This window comes from Salvelinus alpinus, chromosome 26 (assembly GCF_045679555.1).
Source record: "Salvelinus alpinus chromosome 26, SLU_Salpinus.1, whole genome shotgun sequence".
NCBI classification, from domain to species: Eukaryota; Metazoa; Chordata; class Actinopteri; order Salmoniformes; family Salmonidae; genus Salvelinus; species Salvelinus alpinus.
This window is the reverse complement of record NC_092111.1, coordinates 16,373,145-16,385,534: the sequence shown is the minus strand read 5'-3', so window position 1 is coordinate 16,385,534 and position 12,390 is coordinate 16,373,145.

Below are 12,390 nucleotides of genomic sequence, written 5' to 3'. Positions count from 1 at the left end.
GAAATATAAGGATGTGCAAATGTTTATTAGAAATTAGAGAAAAACATGGACACGTGTTGGGTCTTGGGCAAGAAGGTGGGATTTTGTTGAGAAGACACTTTAATGATAAATTGTACCCAAACAGAGCATTAAATAATATTCAAGCTTTTCCTGGCATCAAAGCCTTACAAAGTGATACCCATCTCCCCACAAGGCCCATCAGATAGTAAAATTTGAAAACAAATGTAGAGAACTAGAAACTGATTGCTAGAACCAATGAGAAAAAAATGCTTTAATCTTTGTTTTTTTTTGCTTTCTGAAACCCTGGTGAGTATATAATATGAAACTGAAAACCCTAAAGCTTTAAACTGTTTAGAGACGAGGATGTGTTCTTGTCTCAGGGCCATAAAAGAAAGAAATAAAGAAATGAAGTAAATGAGACTGACATAATGTGTTGCTGTAGCTATAGATGGAGACCAAGCTGTCTGATTTTCTTTGTGTTTGTATTGATCATTTCACAGGCAGGCAGCGTGTTACAAAAATGTTACTATATTACAGATGTATTTATTTAATTATTTCAAGACACAGAATTACATATATGAACTGAAGTATGCCGTGCTTCTGTCACCCTATTCACACAGAAGTTGAATTGATTGAGCTGTCTGGCCCATTATCTTGTTACCTTGTAACATAGAACAAGTCGGACATCTTGGTGACACAATGTTTTCTTGAGACTATTTAACACATAACACTCTAGAGAAAACCCATACACAAGTTTCACAGACTACTCACTCAGAGAGAGATCTGACAGTGCCTGCTTTACCCTCATTGGCATTCTGGTCATCCATAGTGGATAAACAAAAGACAGTGTTCCAGGAGCTCCATTGCCACAGGCCTGATCAATTTTAAGAGACATAGTCTTCATTGCTCATTCATGCTAAGACTGCTGAACGCAGCTATTTTTCCTCTTCCCCCTGGTAGGTTACAACTGAACTGAAATCTTGCTACCCGTTGCTACTTATGAGATCCTCTTTTCTCAACATTAAACTCATACATTTATATACCAACCTTTAGAATTATCACAGGGGATAATACAGCTTGGTCTCTACATATGTTGATGTATTTGTTTTAAAGGCTTTTAAAATGTCTAACTTCACTTTCTGCTCTCTTCTTCCATGCTCAGATTCCAATGCGCCTAAACCAAATTAAACAAAGACATTTAATTAGAGACTAACTTGTTCAGTCATTTTCTTTGTCTTTTTCGTGTGGCTGCAATTCTACACATTTTGCCATGGGCCGGAGAGAAGATTTAGCAATTTTACAACTCATTTCATGCAATGCTACTTATTTTGCAATGGGGAAGAGAGGAAAATGTGATATTTGTAAAAAAAAAAATCCAGCAATTCCACACATTTTGCCGTAGGGTGGAGAGAAATGTTTGTTTTTAATATATCTGAGTGAGACTGACTAACAAAATCAATGGGGGGGCCCCACAGCTGGTAATTTGACCATGATAACAAGTTTAGATAGCTGGCTGCTAAACTAACTTAGCGATCTAAAAAATGTTAGCTAACATGGGCTAATTGACTGGCTATCAATGACTGACATAACAAGAGACAAACGGCTGATGCACAACCAAATTTAGAAATTGCACCTTGTGTATTCTACTATTCTAACTTGCAACAGTAAGTTGAGACCCCGACTGAGGGCCTTCAAAAGGGTGGCGCGGCGCATGGTCCACCAGTTACCCATCCCTGGGCTAATACAAGAAATGTACCATTTTAACCCCACCATATCAACACAATTATGTTCCAATTTTCAAGTTTCAAGCATTTGGTACTTACAGACTTACAGCCAAGCTTTTCCATATGATTGATTTGATTAGTAGCCTATTTAAATGGGAGAAACCACCCAGATGGCCTGCTGGTCATGGTGCATTTGATTGTTAATATTCATTAAATGTACTCAAAAAAACATAGTGCTCACACCTTAGGAAAAACAACACCAAAGCTGTTTTCATTTGTTTATAAGTTCATTGCCTTTTTTTCTCAAGAGTGACAGATGGAGAGCATGAATGTTGTGTCTCGTCAAACTGTTAAAGCTTTGAAATTACTTTCAAGTTAGCCGAATCATACTTTGCTACTAATTAAGCTACATAATAAGTAACAACAGTACTGCACAAACTTAGAACTTAATTTGCTCATCTATTTTTACTTAAAAATGACAAAGGCCAGTAGGCCAATAAGTAAACTGAATAAACGCAAGTGATACCTACTAAGAGCAGTGTTCTAGTTTTCATTTTGATATCCATTATTCCCACGCACCTGAAACAGCCCGACTCAGATGTGCAAATGCTTTTCCAAATTTGAAATGTCTATCCTTTTTCAATCCCGAAGTAAAAGTGTTGCTGTTGATCTCTTTGATCAGCCAATCGGAAATAAAGTTTGCTTAATGCACCTGACACATTTATAGCACCCAAATAAATCACTTGCATGAGCTAAGCCCTGGATGTGGATGACGTAGGCCTACTCATACCTGGCAGAAGGTTGGACGTTGTTATTCTCGGTCGGAAACTGAGACCACGCAGGCCCACTGCCAAATCAAAAAGGATTAACATGAATGCACCATCAGCACACTGGAGAGACGACGACAAAACCAACACAATCTCCTATGTATCCCGTAGGCCCATTGTATCAGCTTTTTAATTATTATATCATTTCAATTATGCCTATTTGCTGAGTGCTTTTAAATACAAATTTGTTGAAACATCAAGCCACACATTTTACAGTGGTATTTTATAAATAGCCTAAGACATCTCAATAATAAAGTGTAAAATAAAGTGGTAGCCTATGATTCATGTGAAACATTTTACTGACACATTAGTAGCGTAGCTCCTAATTGCATGAGGAATTGTGTTATGTGCCCAAGAGAAACATTGCGGAGAACTCATTGCCTAGCACATTCCACTGCCTCTCATTTATTGGGAATGATAAAATATTTAATTTCCTCGGCTCACTTGATCATATTTGTCCTTATAGATCAGAATCCTGCCTTTGTGTTATAGCGTCTGACATGGTAATATAGTCATATAGTGCATATCACCAGACAAAGCTAGACAGGCGTAGATAGATAGTGAGTCACTATCAAGCTTATTTGAGTAGGGGCATGTTTGCAAGGAGGTTAAGATGTTATCAAATGATGATGCATTTAAAAAAAACTTCTTAGGGCTAGGCCCCTTTTTTCTTAATTTCCGCCTGAATGACGTGCCCAAAGTAAACTGCCTGTTGCTCAGGCACTGAAGCCAGGATATGCATATAATTGTAATTAAAACATTTTGAAGTTTGTAGAAATGTTAAAATAATGTAGGAGACTATAACACAATAAATATGGTCGGAGAAAATTCAAAGAAAAAACTATCAGAATTTTTTTATTTTTGAGAGACCATCCTCTTAGAATGGCAACTATAAGGTAATACTGAAAATTAGCTCTCTGGATGCATGTCCTATGGCTTACACAGCGTGTCAGCAGTCTATGTTCAAGGTTTCAAGCTGGTAACTTCAAAAACGAATAAGAAATATCAGTTTTAGTACAGGGACACAGTCTTGGAAATTCGTGTTTGCGCGCACCATGAAGACAGGATGCACCTGCTTAAATTGGTTTCCTATTGAACATACTTCTTTCCGAAATAAATATTATAGTTTGATTACATTTTAGGGTATCTGAGGAGTAAATAGAAATGTATTTTGACTTGTTGAAACAAAGTTTAGGGGTAGATTTTTGGATTCCTTTCTTTGCATGTTGAACGAGTGGATTACTCAAATTGATGGCGCCAACTAAACAGACTTTTTGGGATATAAAGAAGGATTTTATCTAACAAAACGACACTACATGTTATAGCTGGGACCCTTTGGATGACAAATCAGAGGAAGATTTTCAAAAAGTAAGTGAATGTTTAATCACTATTTGTGAATTTATGAAACCTGTGCCGGTGAAAAAATATTTTGATGTGGGGCGCCATCCTCAAACAATTGCATGGTATGTTGTCGCTGTAAAAGCTACTGTAAATCGGACAGTGCAGTTAGAGTAACAAGAATTTAAGCTTTCAACCGATATAAAATACTTATATGTACCTAAATGTTTAATATCCATAATTTTTATGATTATTTATTTGAATTGCGCGCCCTCCAGTTTCACCGGAAGTTGTCCGGCAAGCGGGACGCCTAGCCCTAAATGTTATTAAACATCATGTCAGTAAAAGGCTGCATTTGCTGTCAATGACTAATACCCAACACTTCTTATCTCTCAGTCATATTTAATCTTCTGGGGCTGTGTACATTTATGATAAGGGAATTTATATGTTTAAAGTAATGACTAAAGAATTCCACCCTGAAACGTATTTAACGGTGTGAAATGTATTAGAATTATAAGATTATGTAAAATGTATTAGAATTATAAGACTATGTGAAATGTATTAGAATTATAAGACTATAATGCAATAATGTGTGTGTGGGACAAGTTAGAGGGAGATATGTATGGTTGAGAAGAAAAAAAATGCTGGTAGACTACAGATGACCTGGTTATGGCTCTGAAAACTGACAACAGGACAGAGGGCCCTTCCAAGACCTCTCTAATCTAGGGAGGAGAGGAACGGCGAGAAACTGCCAAGGCTGGTAGAAAAGTGATAAAAGTGTGTGTGTGTGTGTGTGTGTGTGTGTGTGTGTGTGTGTGTGTGTGTGTGTGTGTGTGTGTGTGTGTGTGTGTGTGTGTGTGTGTGTGTGTGTGTGTGTGTGTGTGTGTGTGTGTGTGTGTGTGTGTGTGTGTGTGTGTGTGTGTGAGTAGGTGGGGGTGGGGGTGGGGGTTATAAAATGACTGAGTTGGCATTTTTGACTTCAGAACGTTCTCTGAATAAAGAACCAACCTTTTGCAGAAATCTGGGACTTTGCCTAATTCTTATCTTAGCTTTACAACCTAGGTGGAATTGGTCAAAGCTAAAGTGATTGTTATCATCATTGGGATTGAAAATTCTCATGACAATTTATTTTCATTACACTTGAAAACATCTACCTTCTGTATTCTATGCATTCCTTTGAGATTATTAAAATTTAGACTGTATAAAGTGCAAATTAACATTGTGAATGATCACAGACAGCGAGCAGTGCGAGAGCAGTACGTTTGATGGATTGGTGCTGCGGTGAGCTGAGGATGTAGTTTCATTGGGCCACCAGTCATGCTTGGTTTATTTCCATCCATTCCCTGCATCCCTCTAAGTGCATGGCCCATGGGCTGTGGCTCCAGGGACATCATTTCTAAACGTTTTTAGACTTGATCGTAAATTGTACATTTAGCATACGCACACATCCACGCCAATATTGTGATTTGCAAACCATGAACTTGCCATGAAAGTTGGTCAATTATGTGTTAAATGCAAAGTGACACCTGTTTGATTTAGACATCTTTATTCATGTCTATAAGCAGTAGAAGTTTCATTTCCTTTCCTGGTAAAAATCTGTGTGAGACAAGAAAGGTAAGTTTACTTTCTGCCAGTGACACCTATACAGCCACTCTCCACCGGTTGGAATGGTTGGCCCCTGATTTACGTTCAGTTCACAGCTGATAGTTCAAATCATATCAAATCAAATTTTATTAGTCACATACAAGTGTTTAGCAGATGTTATTGCGGGTGTAGCGAAATGCTTGTAAGGTGAAGTTCTTTGAGGGCCGTCGTGGTATCGGCTTGAGGGGGAATATACACAGCTGTGACTATAAGGTAATACGGTCTGCATTTGATTATGAGGTATTTTAGGTTGGGTGAACAAGAGTACTTGAGTTCCTGTATGTTACAACAATCACACCCGCTCTTCTTCTTTCCGGAGAGATATCTATTCCTGTCTGCGGGATGAACTGAGAACCCAACTGGCTCAGACAGTATATCCTGAGAGAGCCATGTTTCTGTGAAACAGAGTATGTTACAATCCCTGATGTCTCTCTGGAAGGAAATCTTCGACCTCAGCTCGTCAACTTTATTATCCAGAGACTGAACTTTAGCGAGTAATATACCGGGAAGCGGTGGGTGGTTTGCGCGCCTCCTTACCGTTCGTTATTAATACGGGCCACTTAATCGGCGCTGAGGGACTGCTCAGGACAAAGGGCTCATAGTGATTACTATATGAAGCTCCGTGCCTCTCACCCTGGTTCCTCATTCACTGCAGATCAGTAGGCATAGCCACGGGAAGTAGGGGTGCTATTCTGCCGCACCGCCTGCAAAACAAATACGGTACCAGTCAAAAGTTTGGACACACCTACTCATTCCAGTTTCTTTTATATATTTTAAAACTATTTTCTACATTGTGGAATAATAGTGAAGACATTAAAACTATAAAATAACACATACGGAATCATGTAGTAACCAAAAAAGTGTTAAACAAATCTAAATATATTTTATATTTGAGATACTTTAAAGTAGCTACCATTTGCCTTGATGAGAGCTTTGCATACTCTTGGCATTCTCTCAACCAGATTCATGACCTATCCACCTGGAATGCATTAACAGGTGTGCCTTGTTAAAAGTTAATTTGTGGAATATCTTTCCTTCTTAATGCATTTGAGTCAATCAGTTGTGTTGTGACAAGGTATACAGAAGATAGCCCTATTTGGTAAAATACTAAGTTCATATTATGGCAAGAACAGCTCAAAGAGAAACGACAGTCTATCATTACTTTAACTACTCTGGGATAGGTGGCAGTATTTTCACGTTCTGATGAAAAGCGTGTCCAAAGTAAACTGCCTGCTACAAAGGCCCAGAAGCTAATATATGCATAGTATTAGTAGATTTGGATAGAAAACACTCTGACGTTTCTAAAACTGTTTGAATCATGTCTGTGAGTATAACAGAACTTATTTGGCAGGTGAAACCCCGAGGACAAACCATTAAGATAAAAATAAATTGAGGTCACTCTCTTTTCAATTCAATTTCATTGGGAATCCAGATTTCTAAGGGACCTTCTTGCAGTTCCTATCACTTCCACTGGATGTCAACAGTCTTTAGAAATTGGTTGAGGTTTTTCCTTTGAGAAATGAAGAGGTAACACTGTTCAGAATGAGGGTAGAGGGAAGTGTACTCTTTGTTAGAGGCGCATGACCTGAAAGCTAATTACACTTTGTTTTCCTCCGGTATTGAACACAGATCATCCCGTCTTCAATTTTATCGATTATTTACGTTCAAAAATACCTAAAGTTGTATTACAAAAGTAGTTTGAAATGTTTGGACAAAGCTTACAGGTAACTTTTGAGATATTTTGTAGTCACGTTGCGCGAGTTGGAACCAGTGTTTTTCTGGATCAAACGTGCCAAATAAATTGACATTTTGGATATATATCGAAGGAATTAATCGAACAAAAGGACCATTTGTGATGTTTATGGGACATATTGGAGTGCCAACAGAAGAAGCTCGTCAAAGGTAAGGCATGAATTATATCTGTATTTCTGCGTTTTGTGTCGCGCCTGGAGGGTTGAAATATGATGGTCTGTGTTTGTTTGCTTGGGTGCTATCCTCAGATAATAGCATCGTTTTTCTTTCGCCGTAAAGCATTTTTTAAATCTGACACGTTGGCTGGATTCACAACAAGTGTAGCTTTAATTTGGTATTTTGAATGTGTGATTTCATCAAAGGTGAATTTTTCTAGTAATTTATTTGAATTTGGCGCTCTGCATTTTCACTGGAAGTTGGCCAGTTGGGAAGCTAGCATCCCACATATCCCAGAGAGGTTAAGACATGAAGGTTAGTCAATGCAAAAAATTTCAAGAGCTTTGAAAGTTTCTTCAAGTGCAGTCGCAAAACTATCAAGAGCTATGATGAACCTGGCTCTCATGAGGACCACCACAGGAAAGGAAGACCCTGAGTTACCTCTGCTGCAGAGGATAAGTTCATGAGAGTTACCAGCATCAGAAATTGCAGCCCAAATAAATTCTTCACAGAGTTAAAGTAACAGACACATCTCAACATCAACTGTTCAGAGAAGACTGCGTGAATCAGGACTTAATGGTTCAATTGCTAAAAAGAAACCACTACTAAAGGACACCAATAATAAGAAGAGACTTGCTTGGGCAAAGAAACACGAGCAATGGACATTAGACCGGTGGAAATCTGTCCTTTTTGGAACCAAAAATGTGAGATTTTTGGTTCCAACTGCTGTTTATTTGTGAGAAGCAGAGTAGGTGAACGGATGATCTCCGCATGTGTGGTCCCCACCGTGAAGCATGGATGAGGAGGTGTGATGGTGTGGGGGTGCTTTGCTGGTGACACTGTCAATGATTTATTTGGAATTCAAGGCACACTTAACCAGCATGTCTATCACAGCATTATGCAGCGATATGCCATCCCATCTGGTTCGCGCTTAGTGTGACTATACATTTGTTTTTCTACAGGACAATGACTCAACACACCTCCAGGCTGTGTAAGGGCTATTTGACCAAGAATGAGGGTGATGGAGTGCTGCATCAGATGACCTGGCCTCAACAATCACCCGACCTCAACCCAATTGAGATGGTTTGGGATGAGTTGGACCGTAGAGTGAAGGAAAAGCAGCCAACAAGTGCTCAGCATATGTGGGAACTCCTTCAAGACTGTTGGAAAAGTATTCCAAGTGAAGCTGGATGAGAGAATGTTTGAAGAATCTAAAATCTAAATTATATTTGGTTTTGTTTAACACTTTTTTGGTTAAAACATGATTCCATATGTGTTATTTCATAGTTTTGATGTCTTTATTATTATTCTAAAATGTAGAAAAATATATAAAAAAATAAAGAAAAACCCTTGAATGAGTGGGTGTGTCCAAACGATTGACTTGTATTGTATGTATGACAAAAGTAGTGCACTGGGCCTTTATTACTCCTGTATTAGCAGACGGATACAGCTGTCTGCAGCATGGAGAAATGTTTTTGAAAGAGTAGTTGTCTCCCACTGTGTCTCCCACTGTGACCGGAGGTGGAATCCACTGGACTATGTGGAAGAAGTCTCAAGCACAGAGGAGTGGGATAACATGAAGTCTCCAGCAAGGACAGGAGAAAACGGGCCATCTACAAACTACCAAGTCCAAGCTATTACTCTAGCTCTCTGCACTTTGCGTCATAGCGCTTTGAGTGCCTACAGTGTCATAAAACCAACAAAATGCTGACTACAATTTCTGCGAAACAATTTCTGAGAATCCCTGCAGATTTGTTAGTGTTGACAGTTCCCTCTTACAGCACTCAGGAGTTTGTCTGTCCAAGAGTTCAAGGAGAAACGGGTCATGAATGACATCATTGTGAGTGAAAGTAGTTTATCTGTGCACATTGATGTCCATTTCATGTCTCCTGCCCTTGAGAATAGCATCAATCTGATGCCAGTTCATTCATGGTACAGTGCCTTCAGAAAGTATTCACCCTCCTTGTCTTTTTCCACATTTTGTTGTGTTACGGTCTGAATTTAAAATTGATTACATTTAGATTTTTGTCACTGGCCTACACACAATACCACATAATGTCAAAGTGGAATTATGTTTTTTTTCTTCTTTTTTTTCTCACAAAGCTAAAATGTCTTGAGTCAATACGTTTTCAACCTCTTTGTTATGGCAAGCCTAAATAAGTTCAGGAGTAAAAAATTGCTTAACATGTCACATAATAAGTAATAAGACTCTTCTTAGAGTTTTTAACATGATTTTTGAATGACTACTTCATCTCTGTACCTCACACATACAATTATCTGTAAGGTCCCTCAGTCAAGCAGTGAATTTCGAACACAGATTCAACCACAAAGACTGGGGAAGTTTTCCAATGCCTCGCAAAGAAGGGCGCCTATTGGTCGATGGATAATTATTAAAAAGCAGACATTGAATATCCCTTTGAGCATAGTGAACTTATTAATTACACTTTGGATGGTGTATCAATACACGCCGTCAATACAAAGATACATGCATACTTCCTAACTCAGTTGCCAGAGAGGAAGGAAACCGCTCCGAAACTTCACCATGAGATCAATGGTGATTTTAAAGTGACTTTACATTTACGGAGTTTAATGGCTGTGATAGGAGAACTGAAGATGGATCAACAAGAATGTAGTTATTCAACAAACCTAACATAATTAACAGAGTGATAAGAATGAAGCCTGTACAGAATGAAAGTATTCCAAAACATGCATCCTGTTTGCAACCAGGCATTAAAGTAATACTGAATGTTTTGGGAAAATCCAATACAACACATTACGAGCTAAATGCCTTTAATGCTCTCTTCGAGGCAAGCAACACTGAAGCATGCCTGAGAGCACCAGCTGTTCTGGATCACTGTGTGATCAAGCTCTCCATAGCCGATGTGAGCAAGACCTTAAACAGGTCAACATTCACAAGGTCGCGGGGCCAGACGGATTACCAAGACGTGTACTCAGAGCATTCGCGGACCAACTGGCAAGTGTCTTCACTGACATTTTCAACCTCTCCCTGACCGAGTCTGTAATACCTACATGTTTCAAGCAGACCTCCATAGTCTCTGTAACCAAGAAAGTGAAGGTAACCTGCCTAAATGACCACCGCCCAATAGCACTCACATCGGTAGCCATGAAGTGCTTTGAAAGGCTGGTCATGACTCACATCAACACCATCATTCTGGAAAACCTAGACCCACTCCAATTCGCAAACCGCCCCAACAGATCCACAGATGACGCCATCTCAATCGCACTCCACACTGCCACGCTGATCCTCAACACTGGGGACACTCAGGGGTGCATGCTCAGTCAACGTCTGTACTCCCTGTTCACCCAAGACTGCGTGGCCAGACATGACTCCAACACCATCATTAAGTTTGCTGATGACACAATAGTGTCACCGGCAATGACGAGACAGCCTACACGGAGGAGGTCAGAGACCTGGCAGTGTGGTGCCAGGACAACAACCTCCCCCTTTATGTGAGGAAGACAAAGGAGCTGATCGTGGACTATAGGAAGAGGAGGGCCGAACAGGCACCAATTAACATCGACGGGGCTGTAGTGGAATGGATCGAAAGTTTCAAGTTCCTTGGTGTCCACATCACCAGCAAACTAGAATGGTCCAAACACACCAAGACAGTCCTGAAAAGGGCACGAGAACACATTTCCCCCCTCAGGAGACTGAAAGGATTTGTCATGGGTCCCCAAAACGTTCTACAACTGCACCAGCGAGAGCATGCTGACCGGTTGCATCACTGCCTGGTATGGCAACTGCTCGGCATCCGACAATAAGGCGCTACAGAGGGTGCTTCTACACCTGCATTGCTTGCTGTTTGGGGTTTTAGGCTGGGTTTCTGTACTTCACTTTGTGACATCAGCTGATGTAAGAAGGGCTTTATGAATACCTTTGATTGATTGATAGTGCGTACAGCCCAGTACATCACCAGGGCCAAGGTTTCTACCATCCAGGACCTATATACTAGGCGGTGTCAGAGGAAGGCCCCAAAAATTGTCAGAGTCCAGTAACCCAAGTCATAGACTGTTCTCTCTGCTACTGCACAGCAAGTGGTACCGGAGTGCCAAGACTAGGTCCAAAACACTCCTTAACAGCTTCTACCCCCAAGCCATAAGACCACTGAACAATTAATCAAATGGCCACCTGGACTATTTATATTGACCCCCCCCCCCTCTTGATTTTACTGCTGCTACTCGCTGTTTATTATATATGCATAGTCACTTTACCCCTACCTACTGTACGTACATTTATTCCAGTATGAGGTGAGTAATCGCTGTTCTGATTATTTTCGGTCATAAGAGACGGTAGCAGCAACATTATGTACACAATAAGTAAAAAAATAAGTTACACAAAATGCAAAAAAACTAACGTAATAGCACAATTGGTTGGGAGAATGTAAAACGTCAGCCATGTTCTTCGGCGCCATCTTTCCGGAGAGACAGAGCTTGAGAGGATCTGCAGGGAAGAATAGGAGAAACTCCCCAAATACAGGTGTGCCAAGCGTCATTCCCAAGAAAACTCTAAGCTGTAATCGCTGACAAATGTGCTTCAACAAAGTACTGAGTAAAGGGCCTGGTAGATAGTGTGGTCTACAGCTTATCAAAAAGGAACTCTACCTCAGGCGAGCATTACCTCGAGACTTCTTTAATATTAGACATCGCAACCAGCTGTTATAGGAACTCTAAATACTTATGTAAATGTGATATTTCAGTATTTAAAAAAAAAAAAAATTTGCAACAATTCTAAAATCCTGTTTTTACTTTGTCATTATGGGGTATTATGTGTAGATTGATAAGGGGGAAAAACTATTCAATGAATTTTAGAATAAGACTTTAACCTATCAAAATATGGAAAAAGTCAAGCGGTCTGAATACTTTCCAAGGTCACTGTATATATATGTTTTATGTTATAATTTTCCTTCCACTTTGACATTACAGAGTAT